This window comes from Poecilia reticulata, chromosome 11 (assembly GCF_904066995.2).
Source record: "Poecilia reticulata chromosome 11, P_reticulata-male-v2, whole genome shotgun sequence".
Taxonomy (NCBI): domain Eukaryota; kingdom Metazoa; phylum Chordata; class Actinopteri; order Cyprinodontiformes; family Poeciliidae; genus Poecilia; species Poecilia reticulata.
This window is the reverse complement of record NC_088840.1, coordinates 1,391,733-1,404,882: the sequence shown is the minus strand read 5'-3', so window position 1 is coordinate 1,404,882 and position 13,150 is coordinate 1,391,733. Positions and strand designations below refer to the sequence as shown.

At 38.0% G+C, this 13,150-nt stretch overlaps 1 long non-coding RNA gene across 2 annotated transcripts; it reads left to right on the top strand.

Moving 5' to 3' along the window:
- The first annotated feature begins 2,166 nt into the window (after window positions 1-2,166).
- LOC145553873 (uncharacterized) lies at window positions 2,167-8,972 on the top strand. 2 transcript variants are annotated; one of them, XR_014089915.1, is made up of 6 exons: window positions 2,167-4,236; window positions 4,336-4,421; window positions 6,892-7,933; window positions 8,122-8,259; window positions 8,375-8,480; window positions 8,573-8,972. It is a non-coding gene; the product is annotated as an uncharacterized LOC145553873 (long non-coding RNA). The 2 variants fall into 2 exon arrangements; XR_014089916.1 differs by having other exon boundaries at window positions 7,529-7,933; window positions 8,573-8,971.
- The last annotated feature ends 4,178 nt before the right edge of the window (window positions 8,973-13,150 follow it).

Sequence of the window (13,150 nt, the reverse complement as noted above, 5' to 3'; positions counted from 1 at the left end):
AGACGACTGAATTATCAGCCTCATAGTCACATACATTATAAAGTACAATAAGAGTCTCCAGTTTAGAAACTTTTTAAAAAAAATTCTGTTTTACACAAAATGGTTTTTCGTGTAGATGGGAGGTAAAAAGATAGATCAAAAATATATTTTGAAAAATGTACATTTGATGGGGTTTATGTTCTTCAACTACTGTATGTGATTACAGAATCTCAAAACTAAATTTATTTTCACTGAAGAAGTTCTAAACCTCTTTGGACACTGATAACTAACAGCCCTGATACTTCAAATAGTGTATTTTTCTGATGTGGGAAGGTTTACTTTGAACTTTTTACAGTATTCACTTCCCATTTTATTTAGATTAGCCCATAACACTCAATTTGTAATACGCCTCATTTAAAAGTCATTACTGGTTTTGTCTACTTGATTAAACTACTGCATGGTTTTGATTTAGTGGCTGATTTCACTCAGAGTGGTACTAGAGAGTGCACATAGAGGAGGGACTGCACATGTGTCACAGATCTCACTGTCTGCAGTGGAAAGACAGCTCAACATTGCATTTTTCTGGTTGAATCGCATCAATGATCTCCATCCCTCCAATCCATCCATTATCTGTACACACAGATTCTTGAGAGGGGTGGGAGGCGTTAGAACATATCTCGGGGGGGTAATGACAATTCTAGGAGCTCTGACCAACAGGGGGCCCTCCACAATTTATTTATTTCTTTATTGTTCATAGAAATAAAAAAAATAAAAAAATGGGGCCCTGTCAATTACAAAATGAATCATATTGCATTTTCGAAGATTGTTTTTAGCAGTAAAAATTTAATGTTCCCACTCCCAGACCAAAAATCACACATCCATATTTGCCCTGAATCCTCCCTCCCCCTGCATGAAATGATTCGTTCCTGCTTGGAGTGCTTGAGAGTGACTGTTCAGCAGCAGACAGTAGGAAACATGAACGACTGTGGCAGTTACTATGCTGCTAAGAAAAGTTAGAAAATCAGGTTTTCAAAAAAAAGATGGAGAGAAAGAAAAAGGCAAGAGTGTCAATTTATAACCCAGTTTTTCTCCAAGAGGTGAGTAGACTGTGTGATATTATCAACCATTTAGCATAGTTAGCGTAGCTACAGACTACTGTTTGCCTCCTTTTCACTAGCATTTAATGAATTAAGAAAAAAATTACCAACATATTCATATATTTAAAAGTAAAAGTACTTGCTGAATGGATTACCTAATCACTAATATTAAGTGTACCGATCGTATTTAATTTTATTACATTAGAAATGTGCCATCTTAATGAACAGTGCCACAGATAAAGCATGTTGTGTTTACTCTCTGTAACATAGTTTAGACTTAGATATGTGATTCTATGCATCATAATTTCAGGGATGGAAACATCTGGTCTCCTGTCCAAACATAACATGAACTTCACTTTTTATTTTTGCCACTAGTGGCATTTATTTTTAAAGAAATCCAACAGAAAGGGGACGGAAAGAAGGTGGGTGGGAGAGGACAGGCAACCAAGGAGCCACGTAGCAGAGTTGTAGTCAAGACCACCTACCCAAGACCAAATCAAGACCAGCACCCCGCGCTACGTGACACAAAAAAATTTACTTTTACCTATCAAAATTGCTTCTCAAATTGATCTGAAAGATCCACATTCCCATAAAACACCTAGATATTAAATACTTAGAGCTGAAATAAATTTAATCAGTAAAGATCCATCCAGAAGAATCGGATCGTTCCTGAATATCGTACCACTATATTGCACTTTGGTCACAGCGTTGTCCCATATATGCGACACCTCAGTCAACACCTCCACACAATAATTCAGCGCATGAGTGACAACATTTTTTCATCGCAGATGCAACATGTGTGTCTCAGTCAGTACAGCTAGCTTTGCTAGCATCACGTCCACATAGCTTACCTTTCTTTAAGCTTTCCTTTGAAGTGACACTAAAAGTTGGACGACAAGACACTGAGTTCCTTTAAATCAAGTCTACAAGCCCACCTATTAAGGGTTGCATTTTATTTTATTTCATTTCATCGCTTTTATTGGTCTGATTTGGTTTTGTATGCTCGCAGCTCTGAACTTCAGTCGTCAATCTGATATTGAATCACAATATTCTAACTACCAAGATTTTTAGGCAGTAGTTAATTAATTTAGAACCCTGCCGGTGGAGAGAATGCAGGGTAGAGAAACTATCAAAGACAACAGATTGAAGGATTTAGTGTTTTTCTGTGCCTGGCACAAGACAGCAGGATTGTGGAAGGTATACAAATACAATGCGAATCTCATCTAAATTTGAAAGGTAGCTGATAAAAAACTGTCTAGTTTAAGAAAACTGCTTGGGTAGACATCTCAAAGTTTCTCTCTGTCTTTTTATCATCTCAAGTAATTAGAATTCAGTTTCCACCTTAGCATATTTAGTGCTGGTTCAGAGCTAAGAACCAATTCTATTTGTTATCTACACAAGGAGAATAAGGTTTTTGATGGTCCAACAAAAAAAACTTGTCATTAACAGGGCTGAATGATTCTGGGATTTAGAGGAAAATATTATGAAGTCAGCTCTATGTTTTATTTTTCGTCTCTTTAAAAGAAGCACTGTACCACGATACAACATCCTAACTCCACATTCCATTTTAATTCTACCAAATTATCAATAAAACAAAACTGTGATCATACCTCTATGTGTGTTGCACACCCCCTGACAAAGCAAACAGTGGCTCCTGAGATCCAAAGAACATTGATTTACCCAGTCCACTTTCAACAGGTACATGTTTTCATGTGTGAGATTGTGTCTGTTGTACATATGTGTTGTGAAGTTGGCTGTCCAACCACTAAGTCAACAGTCGGATGTGTGTTGTTCATCTCTATCAGGTTTTTGTGCCGTCCTTTCGGCAGATATACTCAATAACCTGAGCCCTCACCTTCATCCAAATCATTTTCTGAGTCTCTTTGATCTGTTTGTCTTTGTTTTTCTATATTTCTTCTGGTGTGTCAGCTTTGTCTTGTCTGTATGCTACCACACAGACTTTGAACATGAGGTGGATTTATTTCAACAGGAAACTTACTTACTAACAGTAGGAGATTGCGTTGCAACGTCAATGTCTTCACAAACTGGGTTTTCTGCAAGTTGCTCTTTAACTACTCTTTCCCCAGTAGGATCTTAACTTGTCCAGTCCTCCACGTTCTCTTAGGTTCTGCACTGAAACTCTGTTCTCTGGCTGTAGTGCAGCACATTTTATTCTTTGTGCATATGTCACTTTTATCTTACTTACTTACTTACTTACTTAATTACTTACTAATTTTTTTTTGACATGCCTGGACATTTCTGGTGATGTAGGTTTCAACGTACATGGCCATAAAGGGAAAATAAAATCTCTTCCTTGCAAGGTGGAATATGGTACTCTCTCTGTGCCCACATGACGCATCTCATTATGTAGCTGCTGCAGGGCCAAATTCTTGTATTTGACAGCCAGTACAAGTTGCTACTATCCACCTGGCATACCTTACTTAGCTTTTAAAAGCTCACACTTCTCTGGCTTACGCCTTACCCCATGTTGCTGTATACATAGTATATCATCTAGTTAGGGGAGCCAACATTCCTCTCTGAGAAGCCCCAGCATTTCCTCCATGCTCCTTTGGAATGCTGCAGGGGCGTTCGTTAGTCCAAATGAGATACAGATCCATTCATTGAGGCCCCAGGGCATCGTGAAGGTAGTAAACTGTCAGGAACCTTCAGAAACAAAACCTTGATGGTAAGCCTTCCCTTGATGAAACCAGGTGTAATAACCCAAAGTGTCTGTCAGGTCCTGTATCCTCCTGGGTGATGGATGTTGATCAGAGAAATTTTTTTTGTTGAGTAGTTTTTGTTCTAATACAAAGACACAAACTGCCATCTTTCGTCCAGGCACATGAACTGGAGCAGTGTATGGAGACTTTGATTTTATTATTCAGCCTTTTAACAACAGTTCTTGTTTGTAATCTTTCACTTTCACTTTCACTTTTGGGCTCTCTGAACCGGGATGTTGTCCTTCAGGTTAATAGATATGTATAGGGTTGATATTCAACCAATGTCTGTACTGTCACTTTAAAGGCTCCTGACTGTTGGAAGAGCATTTGTTTACTTTTTCTTGTTCTTTGGTAAGTAACAGGAGGTTTCTATGGTGATGGGTCAACAACAGGAGTAGAGGTGGTACTGTCTCCTTTCACTGGGAGTCGTCATGTCTCAGGTAAGTCCATGTTAATCACTTTGTCAATCCTGTGATTGCTACCCATGGTTATTTTTCTATTTAGAGTCAAAGCGTGTTTGGTGAGTGTGTTTCCCACAGGCAGTAACACATAGGGACTCTTAGTGTTCTACTGTTCAACAGGGCCCGACCAATGTCCAACTCATCAGTTGGATTACGTTCTCAAGGTAACTGCAGCAACACTGCCCACCATACATCCAAACATTTATTAGAGTTAATTTGAGTGTTATTACAACTATGAAAATTTCAAGTCAGATCCAGTCATATTTTTCACATTTCATTTTTCTATTAAATGCAATGTTGCAATTAACAGTGTAAATCTGCACTTAAATGACAATTTCCTTTATTATGAAAAAACAGATCTCCAAATCAAGCATAACTTCCTTTGCTGCTGAAATTTCCTGGGACAATTTGTGACTGTTATATTTTCTGGCTCCAACTGTGGTTTGCTGAACTCTGAAAGCCTTAATAAATGCTGAAACATTAAAGAGTTTGAAAGATTTCAAAAAGCAACTAATTATGCACAGGCCTAAAGAAATTCAAGAACAGATGTGAAACAAAAGAAATTGACATCTCTTCATATGGAAATAGTTACAAAACCAATTACAAGCCTTGGTGTTTAAGGAAATGTAATTAAGTATAAGGGGGTTCAAATGTTTTGCAAGATGTAGTGAAAGTAGAAAAATAAACCTACTGTTCCTATATGGTTCATCCTACAGTTAAACTGATTCATACTGGCTCAAGCTGTGGTCCATCATCATCTGCTCAAACACAGGCATAAATGAAGCCTTTGAGCCTCTTCATAGTAAACGGAGGCTGAATGCTCTATCAGTGGATACATGCTGGAAGCAAGCTATCCCAGGATTCTAGATAAACACTGGAGAGCCACTGGCTGCCGTCAGCAGGCACATTCATGTACAGACAATAGTGCTCTGATCAGAACAATGATTATGCAGGCCCTCTCCCACCCTGTTATTTGCAGCCTACTTTCTTCATTCCTATCATTTTAATTAATTCTGTGATATTTCCAAAGTCTGGGCTGTATAGACCCCTAATGAGAAACCTCATCAAAAGACGCACGAGGCAGGTAATTTGAGCTGCTGCTGGCATGATAAGTTGCACTTACGGCCTCCTTCTCTGGTCCCAATTACATGTTTTTTCTTCTTCATGCCCAGCAGTGCCCATCATCAAAAATGGTTTTCTTGGTCAGTTAAAAAACACCTGAATTTATGTTTTCTTCCTCCTTTCTCTGTGTTGTACTTTTTTGTTATTCTGTCTGATATTTGTTTGTGTACTGATAGCCATCTCACTGACTATAATCAGCCATCCATCAATGTGACAATGCTTTAAGAATAAAGGTTTTCAGGCGCCAGTTAATTAATCTGCCTGCGCCTGTCTGCCTGTATTGCTCAATCATGGAGTAAATAAACGCAGTCAAGAATGTAATTGTTTGTTTTCTGTGCAGAGTTTGGAAAGAGGCACTTTTTCATCTCAAGGAGCTGTGAAAGTTGCCCTTTTTATTTTCATTTATGAAAGGTATTTCATAAAGCAAATGAGGCAGAGGTACACATGTCACATTTCACATAAATGAGTTTGTACTCTCTTGCAAAAGTCACTAATTAAAGAGTTAGAGTAGGTTGTTGCATCGTCCCCCCAATTTCAAAGGCTTGCAACTGCCTTGCTTTCTTTGGTCCAATACTGATAACTAGTACAATATATACTGCTCATAAATTTTACATGCAAGAGTACAATTCAGCACGCACAGTCTGCATACAGTATGCAAGTAGGTTGCTTAAATTTTTTTTCTATTAGTTTTAGATTACTGAAATGTCTCCCCATGAGCAACAGTCATAGGCAACATGCAAAATATAAAGCAATCCAGACTTCTCAAAAAATGCTATGTAGTTGCATTTTATCCAAGCTGCAGTACATAACTTTAATAAAAATTATATTTTGTCCATATTTGTTAAACCTGTCACAATGTCATAGCAGTTTATTGTGAGACAGATAAGATGTGAAAATAATCAATCTCCTCCACCTCCTTCCTGAATTACTATTACTGGCTAAAGAAATGCACCATTCTGACCAAAACAACCAATCAGAACCAGTAGGACGCTCTTAGTGCTGTCAATCAACTTCATTCACTCACTGCTAAATGTGCTAATGATGGAGAAACAACTTATTGTTGCAGGAAAATTGGTCATCTGCCATCACTGGTAGCTATGCTTACTGCCCAGGTGAAAAAAAGTATACTTCAAACATACTTAAATTTCTGAAAGTACACATTAAGTATATTAAGTACTTAATATAAGCATATCTGAAGGATACTAAAAGTATACTTGTACCAATTTCGAAAATAGAACTTTAAACACACTTAAACAAAATACACTTTTAATACATTAAATAAAAGTATACTTTAAGTGAACAAAATATATATTTGCCCAAGTGTAAATATACACTTTCTCAAGTATATTTAAAATATATTTTGTGTATATTTTAAAATATATGCTCAAAATAGAATTTTTTAAAAATTCACTTAACACTACTTTAGATTATTAATTTCAGTATGTTTTAAATTACATCTCAGTGTAAATTTTAGGCTAATGAAGTATGCCTTAATTTTCTTTATTTAACCAGGTGAACTCCATTGAGATCCAGATCTTATTTTCAAGAGGGACCTGGGCAGAAGTCTGCATCACCCAGCAACCTGATTACAAAATAAAACTAATTAATACATATGCAGAAGTATGTCTTTTAGGCAGCTTTGAAGTGTGTTTAATGTAATATGTAGGCATACTTTTTAAGTATTTAAAGTATGAATTTTTAAGTGCCTTAATAATCTTTTACTATTTATTAAAATTGCATACAATAAAAAAAATTATAATCATGATGTAATTTTTAAGAAAGTACCCAATTCATTTCCAGATGTGTGATGTAAAACCTTATAATCAACTCCATTAGCTCCAGTTCACACTCTGGACCAGATGTTGGCGGTATTGCACACTTTCATTTATTTAAAAAACGCCACAAAGAGAAGAAAAAACTTGAACGCAAGGAAGATAACAAGTGCTGTTCAAATTTGCCATTTTACTCGCATAATATTGCCTTCAAAGTAGAGAGGGCCTTGACAATAGTTACTAATTTTGGTAAATTCAAGCTGGTGACGTCCTAGTCTGAGTTAGACGACAACACAACGGGACAACATATTGTGATATTGTGAGGTTGTTGTTCTAACTCGTTCATCATTGTTTTTATCTTCAACATATGTTTGCAGTCTGCGACAGACTGGCGAAATGTCCAGGGCCTGGAACGTTAGCTGGAGATAGGCACCAGCAACCCTCCTGACCCCACTAAGGGACAAGGGTGTAAAGAAGATGGATGGATGGATGGATGGATGGATGGATGGATGGATGGAGGGACGGACGGACGGACGGACGGACGGACGGACGGACGGACGGACGGACGGACGGACGGACGGACGGACGGACGGACGGACGGACGGACGGACGGACGGACGGACGGACGGATATGTTTGCAGTCTAAGCAAATGAAGATGAAAGAGGAAGCCAGAGAAACCAGGTGTTAGAAAACCTAAAGACTTTCCTGTCTCAGAAGAGACTCTGAATTCACCAGATTACCAACCAGCTCTGAAGATTAACCTCCACATTGTCTTCATGATGTAAGTTTTGTTTTTTTTTTGTTTTGTTTTAATGAGGAGCTAGCTACATTTCAACAGCAAAAACTGCTGTGTTACCAACACCAAGTGTTTAATAAACATGATTTGATTTAAAGATAACTGGACAGAATTTTTCCCTTTGTTAATCTAACATTTCTCTTTCATACATTTTATTTGTTGTTGGCTTTCAGGGCCCTGTGATGGACTGGTGACCTGTCCAGGGTGAACCCTGCCTCTCATCTGATGACTGCTGGAGATGGGCACCACCAGCCCCCCTCACCATCCTGCAAGGATCAGTGTGTTCAGATCATGGATGGAAAGATTTTAAGGTAGTTTGTCTCCTTAAGTCCACACTTAAAACAGCTTCATAGTTTATGCCAACATCAACTATGACATTGCTGACTATTTTTTTCTACTATTTTTTTCTACTTCTAACATAAACAGGCAAAGACGACACCCAGAAATGTTTTTCCACCCCAGGCATCTGGTCCCAATCATCATCAGTTCTTATGATGTCACATACATGGCGAGTCCACAACGTCTTAAAATTGTAAGTATTATTTTTTTATTTGCCATTTTTCTGTACTCTTTAAAAATACAAATACTTTCTCTGTTTAATTGCTCTATTGTTCTTTTTTGTAGGTTCCTGTAAGGTGCAGTGAACAGGAATGTTCTGTCATTGATCCTCACTTTCATGTTTTATTGTCACACTTAAATTTTTATGTTCATGTGTTCACTTTTGATGTGTAAACTGATAATTTATGTAAAATTCATAAAGTTGTGAGTAAAATTGGACAATTTTAAAATGTCCCTAATAAAACAAAATATTTGAATTATCTTGAACATCTTGTGTAATTAATCTTTCCATGTAATTGTAGCCTGAAACAATATAAGTACTGTAGTGTAGTTATGCATGTAATGTACAAAATAGGAAAGTAGGAATAAAGACGAATTATGTGTAATTAAAATTGTAGTTTATTATCAATAGCAGGAAATCAAAAATAAAAATTAAGTGTAATTTAAATACATTACTAGTATATTAATATCCATCCATCCATCCATTTTCTTACACCCTTGTCCCTAGTGGGGTTGGGAGGTGCTGGTGCCTATCTCCAGCTAACGTTCCAGGCGAGAGGCGGGGTCACCCTGGACAGGTCGCCAGGCTGTCGCAGGGCAACACAGAGACACACAGGACAAACAACCATGCACTCACACATTCACACCTAGGGACAATTTGGAGAGGCCAATTAACCTGACAGTCATATTTTTGGACTGTGGGTGGAAACTGGAGCACCAGAAGAAAACCCACGCATGCACAGGGAGAACATGCAAACTCCATGCAGAAAGACCGGGGCCGGGAATCAAACCCAGAACCTTCTGGCTGCAAGGCAACAGCTCTACCAACTGCGCCACTGTGCAGCCCTGATAATTATATTAATAGTATATTTAAAATATATTTGAAGTATATTAAATAAATATTTTTAATACAATTCTATGACAGAATTATTACACTAAAAAATAATAATTATATCAAAATATAATAAGAAAGCTCTGAAATATTATATTTAAAAAGTTTACTTTAAGTACACCAAGTACAACTTTAAGTTGTACTTGGTGTACTTTAAAAAAAAGTATGTATAGTATACTGAAGTATATTATAAGTTGTAATTTAATACTATTTAAATACTACTAAAGTATACTAAGGACAAAAAAAGTTGTTCCAAAATAGTACAGTTTAAGTATACTAAAGTATACTTGTATACTTTTTTTACTTGGGTAGACTCAGCATTTACAACAGGCTATGCTAACTACAGAATAACACAGAGCAAGGGGGAGGAAGCATGAGTCATGAGATTGTGACTGAGCACTAAATCTCTCCTGCCACTGACTGGTTGTTTTTAGAGAGCACTGGGAGAAAGCAGAAGAAATATATTTTTCATAGATTATCTCTCATACCATACTGTCACAACATAATGACAGTTTTAACAAATATGTGGAAAAAATATATTTTTTATAAAAGTTACATACTGCAGCTTTAATTTCACTTAGAGAACATGTGAGGAGGGACGTGGGTTAGAGTTGCTGCTGACTCACTCATCTGTTGTTAAGTGGTAAAAGGTACAAGTTAATACTTAAGTATTTTTAAAGGCCAGTACTTTTTTTACTTTTACTTTTACTTTTAAGTACAAATGTTAATGTGGTAGTTTTACTTTTACTTGAGTACATTTTTGTCTGTGTATTTGTACTTCTACTTAAGTAAATTTTTTGAGTACTTTCTCCACCAATGCTGGGGATGTAGAGTAGACTTGAACCAGAAGACCTAAGAGGTCTGGAAGGTTGATAATACAGGTTTATAATGTATTTTGTTTCTAAGTCATTCAGTAATTTATACACTATCAACATTATTTTAAAGGTTATTCTCTGAGCTATAAGAAGCCAAAATAAAGACTTTAGAACTGAATCAGCCTGGATTGAGAACACAAGCAGCAGCGTTTTGGTAAGTATTGCTGAGAAGATATAAATGATTATATTTAGCCATTGCAGCCTCATTTGTTTTATACATTTCTGATGCTAGAGATTACATCTGATATGGTGCTATAAGTGAACGTTTAAGTAAAACTGTATTTCTTTGTTTAATTTCAACAGTGTCTAATGTTGAATGCAACAGAGAGCTAATAAGATCTAAAACATTTTTATGGAGTGTGGCCATTATTTTGCTGGACATGTGCAAATGTAATTTTAAATTTTAGCATTACCCAGGCTTGAAGATAAATTTTTACTACCTAATCCTACAGTGAGTAAGTAGGCAGGATCTGGGCCAAGTAAAAATAATAAGAAAAGAAGACTTAGAGACTTAGACTTATTTTATTGTCATTGCACAAAGAAACATAAGTAAAATTGGCAATGAAATGTCATTGCTTGGCCACCAGAGCACATACAAAAACACAAGTGTGCCTATAATTAAATAATGTGCAAATAATAGTTACTATTTTCAAACAGTCTCAGACAGTCTTCATGATGGGATTGTTGAGCAATCTGATGGCCAGTGAGAGACAACTATTTCTGAGTCTGGCTGAGTTGTCCAGCTGAGGTTGTCTGTAATGTGTACCCCCAGGAACTTAATGCTGCTGACGATTTCCACTGTTTTGTCGTTGATGAGGAGTGGTGTGTGGTTGGGTCGAGACCTTCTGAAGTCGACAATCTCTTTTGTTTTGTCGACATTCAAGAGCAGGTTGTTTATTCTGCACCAGTCCACAAGATATACCTCTTTTCTGTACTTCATTGTCTATACTTCATTGTCGTCTGGAATGAGTCCCTTAATTGTTGTGTCGTCTGCATATTTCATGATGTGGTTGGTGTTAAACCAGGGACGACATGACCAGCAGGGGGCTCAGAACACAGCCCTGGGGGGAACCATTGTTAAAAGAAATGACATTGGAGGTGTCATTACCTACACGGACAGACTAAGTTCTGTCCGTGCGGAAGTTCAGCAGCCAGTTGCACAGTGGAGTATTTGAAGCCCAGGGGGACCAGTTTGCATTCCAAGCCCTGGGGGATGATCGTATTGAATGCTGAGCTGAAGTCCAAAAACAGCATCTGCACATGGGTGTTTCTATTCTCCAGGTGTACCAGGCTCAGATGAAGAGCAGTGGAGATGGCATCCTCGGTCGAGCGCTTAGATTTGCATGTAAACTGGAAAGGGTCAAATGATGGAGGCAGTATAGAGATTATATGACCCTTAACCAGTCTCTCGAAGCACTTCATGATGATAGATGTTAATGCAATGGGTCGAAAGTCATTAAGACATGTGCTGGTTGGTTTCTTGGGCACTGAAATAATAGCTGACTTAAAGCATGAGGGGACAATGGCCTGATAGTGATGTATTGAAGATGTCCGTGAGCACATTGGCTAGCTGGTCTGCACACTCTTGCTGGGATGTTGTCAGGACCTGCAGCTTTTCGGATGTTAATGTTTCTCAGGAATTTTTGCACAGCAGATGCTTCGAGCCTGTTCATCAGGGTGAGGGGTAGCTTTCCTTGCAGGGGTTTTATTTAGCGCTTCAAATCTTCCAAAGAAGTTGTTGAGCTCATTAAGGAAGTTAATGTCATCTTGGCAGGATGAAAATGTGGTTTTATAATCAGTGATAGATTGGATGCCCTGCCACAGTTGTCTGGTGTTGCTGACATCATGACAGAAACATTGAATCTTTTGACTGTAGGCATGTTTTGCTGCCTGGATGGTACGGTTTAGATTGGTCCTTGCTGATCTAAGTGCGACCATGTCACTAGATTTGAAGGCAGCATTTTGCTCCCTCAGTCAAGAAAACACCTCCTTAGTCATCCAAGGTTTCTTGTTGGCAGATGTGACAAATTAAAGAAGTGATTCTGATCTGAAGATGCTCTACTGGTGCAGTGTTGTCTGCAATGCCTTGGAAGTTACTTTTTATAGGAGGCTAAATAAAGTATTGTGACCAGCAGGTGGAGATCTTTTTAAAAGTAACAAGATGCACCCGAACACAGATTTAGCAGTGCACAATATTTTATTTAACAATTCTTTAAAACATTTCTTCTTTTTAAAAATGAAGCTTCAGGCCCACTACTCGGTCCCTGGAACAAAAGGAACACACAAGGAAAAAGAACAGACAAGATCAATTATTCCAAACATGCAAAAGAAATTAGTAAAACAAAAAGAAACCATGCAATGCAAAAGAAAAAGAAAACATATTAGTACTGCAATAACAAAACGGTAAAAGAAAATGCTTCAAACAGTGGAACAAATCATTGTCATCCTCTTCCAAATATCCTTCGATGGAGCCAGAGGAGTAATTCCCCGCTCACACAGCCGGCCCAATCTGCAACAGGTTTAGTTGAGAGCGGCCAAAACAAACAACGGCAAGACAAGACAAGACAGCAGAGCGTCCAAAGCGCTGCAGCTCCAAACAATCAGTTGCCTGAAACAGAAAACCCATTAACGGTGGATCCAGATAAAAGAAATCAAAAGCTAAATAGCAGGTAGCTTACCCAGGGGTGGAAACACAGCCTAACCCGGGAGGAAGCGGGTCAGCAGGTGAGGACCAGACGGAAGCCGCACGCCACAGCAACCCACAGCTGCAACCGGCAACGCCATCAAGCAACACTGCAGAAACGCACGACAGGTGTAGCACCCAAAAACCAACCATGATCTCAGCCATGGATAGCAAAACTGCCACTTACGATCGCA